Genomic DNA, 11191 nt, shown 5'->3' with positions numbered 1-11191 from the left:
TCCATAAAAATAATAAAAAAGGCACTCGTGATTGTACCAAGATAATGACGAGAAATAAAAAGATTTCATGCACTGAACACTCCAGTATATTTAATCAAAATGCTTCTCTAAAGCAGCCCCCTAACTAAAAACTTGCTCTGGCATTTTGGAGTTTCTGAGATCTCTCCTGTCACTGTCATACTTGGTAATCAACCCTAGAACCTATGGAAGTCTCAAGCCCTTCCATGTCAGACACTTTTTCCCTGTCTTCAGGAGGCTTATTAAGACTCACGTCTACCAAGCAATTGGAAAAGGGACAATGCGGTTTCAGAGGAGTGCTAACTACCACTTCTTTTCATAAGACTTTATCCATAGATCCCACAAAACATGCAAATGTGCTTTGCAAAGCAAGCAAAGAGACTTAAACAGAATGTAAGATAAACTCACACTTTTCATAAACAGAGCAAAAGAGGAGAAAGGGACGAAGGAAAGGAGTTACAAAAAGATAATGTTTCATGGCACAAAAAGCGCAAGCGAGACTCCCTCTCAGCTGTGTGGCTGAAAACACAGTCCCCAGAGTGTCCCCCAGCTGCTCTAACCTCCGTGACGGAGGCCTTTCCCAGAACTTGCTCCCGAGCAAGAACCTGACTTCTGTCCTTTTCATTCTGAAGAAATTCTCCGAAGAGAAGCCTAAAAGGTGTCTACGGTCTCCTTATTTTAGAAAAGGTGTAGATTCCTCTGACAGCATCCAGTTTGAAATTGTATGGCCAGTTAAGCACAAAAGCCCCAGAAAACTTTCATCCCAGGACTCTCAATCGCTGCTCAAGTGAACAATGCAGAGGCCATGGGGCTGTGGCTGAGCATGCCTGGTGCACCTTTAAATGGGGTAGATTCAGATTAGAATCCAAAAAGAAATGATTACCTCCCTTCACTGAAACATCTCTTCTTTCTTAATAAAGTATCCCAGGCATTGAATTTCAGGCCCAGTGTTTTCAGGGATATACGGGTTATTTCCAAGCCGAGCTATTACCAGTGAATGCGGTGACATTAATATGAGTAAATGCAGGAAAAAGGATGAAATAAAACATATCCTATTGAAGGAAATGAGAGCTCCTTAAGAAAGAAAAACACACATAGGAAAGACGTGGGCATATCAGGATACAAATGGGACACTGGGGAGTGCCGGATTCCACAAGCATGATGTTATTGAAGTGTTTGATACCAGAGTAAGCACCTGCAGATATGAATTACATCCTTGTTCGGACCACTAACATCGGAGTACTGACATCTCAGGAAGTGCTTATGTTATATTTCAAATCCCACTGCCAACTGCATAAATATCAAATAAATCAATCATAGATATAAAAGACATTATCTTAAGGACTTTAAAAAGCTGAACAAGCCACCTCTTTTCTGAAAGCAGTACCACCCTTAAATCATTTGGGCTTTTTCTTTCGGTTGCACCTGAACAGAAACAACGTTAATGCTGTTGACCATCAGACATTAAATGCTTCACCTCTGTACACAGAGATAGAATTGGTACACAAACAGTTAAACCCAGTAATAGCTCAGTGATTGTGTCAAAGGTTTTGCACATTGTAAATATACTTTCCCCTGCCTTCAAGAGCTGGACATCTCCTTTTACACATGTAAAAACTGAGGCACCAAACAACGAAAGGATGTGTGCAATATCGAGAGAGCTCCAGAACGTCACGAGTAAGACGAGCTCAGGACCAGGAGTCCTTGTGATGTTTGTGAGACCACAAAGTCTTTATGTTCAATGTATTCTGAGTGGGTATTCCTGACCAAGACAATGCCATCTAGAAATGAAATGTTCGTGTGACAGAAAGGCATTGTGTCACCTGCATGTATCGGGTAAAAAGACTAACAAAAAAGGAGTACAAACAGTTCAATCTCATTTTAAAGAAGTCTTGTGATTTAACTGGAAGTGTCTGTTCTGTGTTGAAAAATCCAGGTGTTAAGCTTCTCCTACATTTTAAATAATTATTAAAATTTAAATTGTACAAATATCAAAATATAAAAACAAATACAATAAAAAATATTTGGATTTTAATAATTCTGTGAGCTTTAATAAATTAAGATTTTACTGGTGTTATGGAATTCTGGATTTTAAGAACACTTTTCAATTTGAGAGTCTCCCCATAAGTTCTTATTAGATTAATTTGTTATTTTTCCTTGCTTGCCATGGGAGTCTTAATTACTATTGCTCCAAATACAGCTACCATCCATCTTAATCAAGCAGGGACTATTTGGCCATACTGCTAAATCATCTGGTGTAATCAGTTTTAAAAAGTTTGTTCTGAAGAGAAAAAATGGCTGAGAAAGGAAGCAAAAGTAAATATATCTTTTTACATTTTGTTAACAGGAGCAGGAAGATTGAGTGGCCATTCTACTAAATATTCATAAGAGTTCAGAGTTTTTAAGCAGAAATGTATTATGAGCTACATAGTGAGGCATAAAAAAAAAAAAAGGCCTGCTGTAAAGGACCATTTTTTAATTGGAATGAGTTTGTGAATTAAAATAAAAGTGTTGGTAGAATCTAAACTGGTGATAATTTCTCTCAGGCTTCTACGACCACAAATTCTCCAAACTCAGGTAATTTCCAAGTGGAAACATTTGGAGGAGTACTATTTTGCATGGAGCATACTAGGAACTCCAGCAGAAGTTCTGGTCTAGCCTCACAGCTGATTATACTGTGCAGATGCCTGAGCTTTATTTTCGGAGAAGCACCAACAATAAAGAACACTAACCTGACTTGTCACTTGCTCTGGAGATGACATGAGTATTGCAGAGCAAACAGCCCATCTGCTGCACCACAGGCTGCAGAAGCGCTGGGAACTGCCAGTGTCAGAAGTCTGCACTGGTACTGACTTGTTCTAGGGCAGGAATGAAACATCTAAATAGACAGCTGCATCAGGGTTCTGGAGAACAAGTCCAAGTGCCTTTTTCCCTATTGGAATAACACAGCACCACTTACATGCTCTCATCTAGACCTCACTGCAGCCAACGTGAGTATTTCCCCTGATTTCAGCGTGCTTCACAACAGTCTCCCTTCTTCTTACAATCTTGCATTATCTACTATATACTTTGTTATTGAATGATTTCATAACCTGAATGTAGCAATAATATGCACAGTGTAATTAGTGTGCATTTAATAGGATTACATAATTTAAAGTCTTTTACGACCCTGTGCCAATTTCTAGTCGCCAATTTTAGTGCCAGCCCCTCAGCAGCTGGACCAGCTTAACGGTACTTCTTGTTAGGAACAGTTAAAGTTGCCTGTTAATTTTTTTCTTTAAAAAAACCCCCACCTTTTAGAAAGATTAGCTATCACATAGGAATAGAGAAAGCATCTGTAGGGCTTGACCTTCTCTTTAGCCTCTTATGACTGTGGTGTATCTTACCCTTTGAGTGAGAAAAACAAATTCAATTAGGTTTTTGTTTGTTTTTGTTTTTCTATGGAGCAAGTGAAGGTGCCAAACAAAAGATCCGGGATACAAAAATCCTCTCTTTGCCCATCAAACTAATCTGGGGCAGTAGAACATGGTTTGCCCAAAATACCGATAGGGACATGACTCAGAAGTGTCACAGGAGGCTCCTTTCTAATTCAGTTCCATGGTCCAATGCAAGCCACTCATGAAGTGTCCTGCCCTGGGACATGTTTGTTCAGGAAGTTATTCTTCTAAGTTTTATTACACTGGTACGAATTTTCATTTTATATCCAGTAAGGCAATTGTGTGAACTAAAGATGAACATTTCAAAACTTTCCAAATCCAACTTGCACCTGGAGTATGCTTTTAAGTCCTTAACTGTCTGCAAAACAAAATGTGGACCTTTGTGAAATTGCAAGCTTATCAGCTTTCAAAGAATAATTCTATTGAGTGGAACTACCATATTAAAAAAAAATAAATCTGTTGATCTGCACTACTAAGTTTAAAGGAGTATATTTCTCCTTGTTCTGAGATTTTCATTTGATATAGGAAACCATATCAAGTGCCTCCATCTTTGATGGGGAACCGGTCCGTACACAAGAGGAAACACAATACTGGTAGAGCTCAGACATTGTTCATATGGCTGCTGTCCCATTAATCCACCCAAATCCTTCCATCCTCTGGTCTTCTCAGAGGTTCCTCTCATTTTAATCCTCAAAAAAACCCTCTAAATTCAGAGTTTCCAAGGAAGCTTTCGTAATAAAGATTTCATTAGCAGTTTGCATACAAAACAAATGCAACTTTATGCAGCATTACTGTCAAAAAGGAGACGTTCCACTACCAGAGTTCAGTTCACAAGATACAATAAGAGCGGGGGGAAATATAATGACAAAAACAAAGAAGGTTCAAGTTTCCTTAAAAAAGTCTAACCACCCCCCCTTCCCTCTGTTCAGCTGCAGTAAGGTGAAAGGCTAAATGTGGACAGAATGGTAATATGTAAGCGGTTTCTAAGCTTTCTGGTGGGAATACTTAACAGCATAAGTATGTTTCCCCTGGAGACCTTCTCCACCATTTGGTCCAATTTCTTACTCCAAGAACTGAACCAATTCATGATGTAATGCTCCAGGGAAAACATTCCTCTCGAAAAAGAGTATCTTCCTAGGGAGAAGTTTGAAGAAAACATCTTAATATTGTTTAAACAGCTTTTGGCACGGTCATACTAGTTGTGCTGCATTCAATACTGAAAGCAGAAGAAAAGCAGGCTAAAAATATGGAAACGGAAAGTTTTAGGATTTAGTTTAAGACTTCTCCTCAACTACCACCCCAAGTCCCTAGCCCTTGCTGATCCTTAGCGGAATGAGGAAAAAGATATTTTCAGAAGCAGAGATTTTCTTTGCTAATAAAAGAGCAGCAATTTAAGGCTTTGGCTATTCTGTGTGTCAGTATGAAACCACATATTTACAGAAAATGATAAGGCTGTAGGCAGAATTAACTCTTCTACAAAGGGGCAATTCCAAGGCACTTAGCACCACAGATCTGGCTGTGACTAAGGCTTTTTGTGGCTCTATTAAGAGGCACTATGCCAAGCATTAGAAAAAGTTCCTGGCAGCAATGCTTTAATTTGCTTAACTCGCAATATCTCATGTATGCATACATTCTCCGTGCTACCAACTGCTCTGCTTCCCTTTTAGGATGATCGCTCTGGGAACCAAGTTGTCGTTTTTGTGACTGGCAAGAGCCAGACATCAGAGTATTAAGCAAGAGGAGGAAGCACGGGGAAGACAGAGGCAAGATAAGGGAGGCAGACCAGAAGGCAGCGGAACACAGCGATGCAGGAGAACTCGGCAAGGTACGACAGACCTCCATCTACCGGGAGAAGCAAAGGACAAATGTAAAGTGAGCATTTGAGACTTATATTCCATAGTTTGTATTATGTAATGTTTAGCATTAAGATAAGCTAAGCTTACCTGACCTACTCCTTATACAAACCTCACAAAGCTTTCCTTGCAAAACACACCACCGGTACTTGCGATTTTTTTCTTGAAAGGAGAGTAAAATGACCTTTTTGTTCATCATTAATATTTGTACCCACACAATTACTTTTTCCTCAATAGCACACGCGAGGATACTCAACATATCCAAGTCCCAGTTCAAACATGAATTCCCTTACAACCTTAACAGATTTGCATTGGTGAATGTTATTTACTACCAAAACTCAGCATTACTGACCTTCTAACCATGGAACTAAGTGCATTTTTTTGTCCAAACATGGTTTTTTACATAGGCAGGTTATTTATGACAGAGTGAATCGTGGCTTCAAAAGTGTCTTCAGTATAACTCAGTTGATTTAATGGACGGTGATATTAGTTCCATATTTTTCACCCTGATGTTACAAGTGCTGGCAAATAAATGAAAGACAAAGAGCAAGGTAAACTGAGTAACAACTTCATTCAAGAACAGCACAAAACCAAGCCCAGACCACAGAGGAAATAAAAAGCCCAGTTTTCCTATTCATAGCTTGTTTAGTTTACTACTTCATTAGGGCTTTTGAGGAATGATCACTATTTGTTCTTCCAACTTCTCTTCAGAGTTTGAGATACTTTGGAATCTTTAATGATCTAATCATAATTACATTTTTAAAAGTGAGGCTCGTTTATCTACTTAAATACATTAGCAGTTTTCCATGTTATTTGTTCAGAGGGGTTTTGCTCATAGGGTGGGATTGTGAGGAGTAAGATTTGTTTGCAGGGTGGGTGTGTTCCAAGCATGGTGTCTGTTTTGATAATTTAGTTTCAGTCCTTCCTTTTCACAATATTTGGAGGGTCCTGGGCATAAGTGACTAACTTAAAAGTTATTATTATTATTATTAATAAATATGGCTGTTCAGACTATAAAACATGTTGCACAACATGAATTATCTCAGTTACACAGTGCAAGGTCTTCACTGAACTGATGGGCAATGCTAAAAACCAGCAGTAGGCTGCACCATAAAGAGGGTATTTAAACTACACTTCAGTGGGGCTGGAAGCCAGTCCAGAGCAGGCTTCTGTCAAGAGGTTTTACTGCGAGTTTGCTGGGTCTAGTGTTTGTAGAATTTTCAGTTTCTTGGTAGACCTTAAACTTTTAAAGCCTTGAATCACAACTATTTATCACCCATCAGGGAGCTACATAAAATGTATTTTCCTTCAGAATGACTATTCTCATAAAAAAACTAATTTAAAAAAAAAAAGACAATTAAGAATATTTTTTTTTAAATCTACAATATAGTCCAGCTAACAGGGATTCTTAAAACTAAACACTATGAACCACAAAAATTAATGCCACCTGCAAGCTGTAAATATGTGTATTATTTAATTTTTTCCAAGTATTTTCTTTGGCTGTTACATTCAGCTGAACAAGGCCTAAAAATTGTCAAACTAAATTCTTGTTTAAGAGTAGAGCTCTAACTACTGCCAGTTTGACTGAAACACACATCCAGGTTTAGGGAATATGTTTTGTTTATTTTGGCTGCAGGCGCAGGGTAGAACATTTTCCATCCCATCCGAATGCAGTCAAAAAGGTTTTGAAATATTGCACAATAAAAGCCATTCATTATATCTGTCTCCTCTCCCTTCCAAAAACAAAAATGGCTGACCAGTTCCAAATCCGTGCAGGGGGCAGGAAGATGGGAGTCAAGGGGTCACTGGAAATAACCCAAGACTAACACCAGGTTTTTCAGGTTTGAGTTAGGGAATATGTTCCATGCCCTCATTCCCAGTGCACATAGGTTTTTCTTCTTCCCCCTCCAAAGCCTGGTTAAAGTAGTTAATTGCTCTGTTATGCACAATTTACAGGACTTAATTATAAAACTAATACATTAGCCTTCTTGTCTATAAGTCACAGGCACAACTTCATCTTTTCCACTGGGACACAGTGAAATTAGACCTCACCTTATTTCAAGTTAAAACATTTTGATTTGCACTGTTTACCTCCTAATTTTAAAAACATGCAGTTTGAAGGAATACCCAACTACACTTTAAAGTTGGTTTTTAGATTTATTTCCATTGCTTACCTACCTGTTAGCAGCTTCAAAATGAGATTTCTTTCACTGCCCACTCCTGTTCCTGTGTGCTTAAGCTATACTTGGCATACTTCAATAGCTTTTTTTTTTTTTCCTCTCTCTCCATTTCCTTGTACATAGATCTAACAATGCTTTTCTGTTTGCTTCCTTGTGCGTGGATCAGTTCATCACTAAAATCTTTCCAGGTCTATGTGAACTGTAAGAGCGCTAGAGGATTCAGAGTGAGAGCACAAACATTTTAGCACATTTCTAAACAGCAACTTGACTAAATAAACACACAATACTGAAATTTATTTGCGACACGTAGGTGTTTCAGTATCCCCTTCTATTGCTCAAATACGCAGAAGCAAGTAGAGAAAACTAAGCTGAAGACTAGATGAAGCTTTATCTACAACTGATTATTTTAAAGTAATAATAAAAAAAGCATATACTATTCTTGTTATTTTCTTTCCCCTGCTTACCATGAGTGTCAGGTTGAAAAAACTATTTTACCTCTGTTAAGTTACATGTGAGAAAAGTTGGCCATATTGTCTCCACTTTTGTAACTTATGTGCATCTTAATTATGGCAAAATACTGGCATAAAATAATTCCTGGCAAACACTAACACTTTCCCTTTCAAACTTTCTGAAAAAGTCAAGTATAAGTGGTGGTGTTCTGTGTAACTTCAGCTCACTGACATTAAGCAAATTTAAGCAAAGACCATTCCAACTGTGAAATACTCCTCACTGCTAGTTGTCAGATATTCAGCTATCTGGAAACGTATCAAGACTTCACTTCATAGGATAGCACAAGCAGAAGTGATATGTAATTACTCTTGCTTATTAACGACATCATAATTACAGAGTGGCAAAATAATCAGTCTTTCTAGAACCCACCACTTGTCCTCTATGTCAGTCAGAGCATGATAATTACATGCCAATCTGCTAAATGCAATTATTGGGCAACATACACTTAGTGCTAGCTATTATCATACTTGAAGCCATTTAAAGGCTATACAATACAGCACTTAACCTTCGTGAAGTACTTTTAAGCACAAAGCAATCTTTATAGCAAGAAAAAGCCTTCCTTTAGAAGAGTAGGGAGAGTAAATGAGAGGTGAAAGAGACTGGCCAACACCATAGATTTCTTCAGATGTCACTGTAACACACAGGAGCTCAGCACGGCACAAAAACAGTCAAATCAGTGATTTAACTTGAAGGCTACAAAGGCCTGTCTTCACCCTTGGAGCCTGCACCAGCCAACTTCCCACTCTAACGCACCGCGCAGTGATGCGTCACCCATTGCACTAAACCACCACTCCGTCTTACACTGTGGACTTTGTGCAATGACTTTGTTGCAAATAAAAGTGCAGGTTGTATTAAGCTGTAACCTACTGTGACAGAACACCAGTAAAATCTATTCCAGGTAGTGCTGCAATTAACAGCTGAAAACTAGAACCACAAACTCAAAATATCTTGACTTGAGACCTATCTTGCACTCGCGCACAATATACCTTAATTTTAATTCCTACACCCTCACATGGCAATGAAGACAAGAGACCACTTCAGAAAGTTCTTCTTTTGATTGAACAGGGATAGTGAAGTCGCTGGTCATTCAGAGCTTAATGTTAACTCAATTTTAGAAAAGCAAATCTTAAAATGGAACAGCATTGCTCACTCTGCTGTTCACACTTCCTGCTTAACAGCACGGCCACCAAGTTGTAGGTTCCACCATTTCAGGAACCTCTAGAGATACTCTTCTGAGGAAGAGCAGCGAGTTACATGAGATCTGACTGATTCAAGTACTATTTTGTCAGCCTTGCATGAAGAGTGCTCTCCCAAATTCCCCAGCTCCTTCCCTTGCTAAACAGCCCCCAGTGTTACCAATTCTCCAGCTCCCTATTCCATGACAGATTCTATCTCAGGTCTTAACTATTAAGCAAGTCCCAAATCACCTCTTGCAACCCTAATCTCTAGCAATCAGAAAATACAGCCAGAAGAGACCTCAAGAGGCCATCCAGGCCCTGTCCTTACCCCTAGGAAGGATCATATGTCATTCCTGACAGATATTTGTTTAATCTGTTCTTAAAAGCCTCCAGTGATGGAGATTCCACAACTTCCCGAGGCAATGTATTCCTGTGCTCAACTATCTCTGCTGCTGGAACTTTTTAAATGTTTAACAGAGACATTTTTCTCTAATTTAAACACATTACTTCTTGTCCAGTTCAATAGATATGGAGAACAGATTATTACACCCCCTCCCTTACAACAACCTTCTGCATAATTCAAGACTTGTCTCCTCTCAAGTCCCCTCCAGATTAAGCCCCGTTAACTGCAACCTCTTTGTTTCTCTGCAGGTTCCAAGCTCACCCTCACATAAGCCAAAGGGCCACCCAGCATCTGTGTACGATTCCTAACAACCCTTTTCAACCAAGCTGTGCCAGGAGGAAAACCCAAGCTTTGTTTTCTTCTCCTTACCCTTGGTCTTCTGTTTCTGACTTTACTTACACTTCACATGTGAAGTGCACTTAGCCTATCCACTCAAGAAACCTCAAGGGAGCATTTTCCTCTGGTGCTGCTGTGACTTGATGCACAGGGCAGCAACACCACACAAAGCACATTCTAGGCAGCAGTTTAGATTAAGCCCTCTAGTATCATCCATCCATTTATTGCCTCTTCCTCCAGGAAAATTCTTGACTTGACCTGACGAATATTCAAGTCTGGTGTTCAGTACGTGACACCCACAGTCTCCAAAGGTTTCACTCACTGCTAGATTGGGTATCTGAAACCTGTTAGGTAACCCCTAACATCTCAGCTTCAACTGTAGTGCTCTGTGTGTTTACAAATGCAATGTGATTTCCAGAGTCACATCGGAATACAGTACGTAAGTGCTTCAATTTTCCAGCTTAATTTCAGTGCCTAGTTCAGTTGCTGGTTTGATTTATTTTTTTTTTAATGTTAGAAGTAGCAGCTATTATTCGTTTTAATCTCAAGGAGCTTTAGATTTTAACCTTATCTAGTATCTCTTCAAAGATTTCGTACATTATGGCACTATTTTCAAATTCAGTTGCAACCATAAAAACTCATGTCAGACTGCCCTCTCCTGGTGCGCCAACACACTGCTATCACAAGACTCAACCCAAGGAACTACTGCCGTTCTCTTTCCAAATCTAAAATAGTCATTGTGACGCACAGCCAAAAATAAAACATCAAGGAAACTGTTTCGATAACTTCAGTAATGTTTCTAGAGCAGCATAAGATGAACAGCATTTAAGTAGTGAGGTTTCTCTCAAGTTGCCTTAGGAGTTCTTGTCTTGGGAAAAACTGATGTCGTCTGTAGAAAAAAGTAAAACATGCATAAAAATGAAACTGTTCTGTTTGCTTTTAAGCTTTATAAGAGCAGCCAAGTACATAAAGTATTTTATTCCACATCAATAATGTTAAAAACAAGGTCACAGAAGAGATCATTTTCAACAGAAAGCTATTTCCTCCAAGCTGGCGCAGGTATTTCACTAGAGCTGAAACAGACCGGTATGAAAAATGAAAGCAACAGCAAATGTTTAAGTAGACCACCTACAGCCATCACTTTTTATTACATTGTTCAAACTAGAAAAATGAAAACAGTAAGATGACAGGTCAACTACTGAATAATATGCACTGTATTTAGTACACATACATTGATGATTGGAAGCGTCCAGAAAAGAAGTAAAGCTTTATTGTA

This window comes from Numenius arquata, chromosome 26, assembly GCF_964106895.1.
Source record: "Numenius arquata chromosome 26, bNumArq3.hap1.1, whole genome shotgun sequence".
NCBI classification, from domain to species: Eukaryota; Metazoa; Chordata; class Aves; order Charadriiformes; family Scolopacidae; genus Numenius; species Numenius arquata.
Note: the sequence above shows the minus strand (reverse complement) of the source record.